This window comes from Bactrocera latifrons, unplaced genomic scaffold (genome assembly GCF_001853355.1).
Source record: "Bactrocera latifrons isolate USDA-ARS-PBARC rearing strain unplaced genomic scaffold, ASM185335v1 scaffold_254, whole genome shotgun sequence".
Taxonomy (NCBI): domain Eukaryota; kingdom Metazoa; phylum Arthropoda; class Insecta; order Diptera; family Tephritidae; genus Bactrocera; species Bactrocera latifrons.
Genome location: NW_017536119.1, coordinates 29,057 through 29,649, shown reverse-complemented (window position 1 = coordinate 29,649; position 593 = coordinate 29,057).

The following is a 593-nucleotide window of genomic DNA, read 5'->3' as shown; positions in this document are numbered from 1 at the left end:
TTTTAATTTTTTTACATTTTTCTTTTAATTTTTTTTTGTTTGTTTTTAATTTATTGTTCTTTACCTAAATTTATGACAATATGATAAAAGGATTTTTTATCGTTGGGTTCCAACTCATCATTCTTGAGTTGACATTACCCGTTGGCAAAGAAATACTAATCATATCAAACACAAGATCATTTACACTGTACAGTTTTCCACYTACTATACACTTACACGTAAACATATCCATTTTGAAGAATTAAAAGTAATTTAGTAAGATGAAAATWAAATAAAATAAAATCTTTTACATTTATTCAAAATTTTCCAATACTATATACATTTTTTCCTGCCTAATAAATAAAACACAAGCAAGCAAGTACTATACCATATAGTTAGTCCCAAATTCGATTAAAATGTCTTAATACCGCCAAACAAGACCAACGCATATATGATTTAGTAATAAATCTATTAAGTAAAACGATAAAACGAAAATACCAAAATAATTGCAAATAGTTCAGCAAACACTCACTAGCACACACAATAATTCTAAATAACTGCATACACCATTCAGGAGCAAATAAATAACAACGATCAATGAAACAAAACAAAMA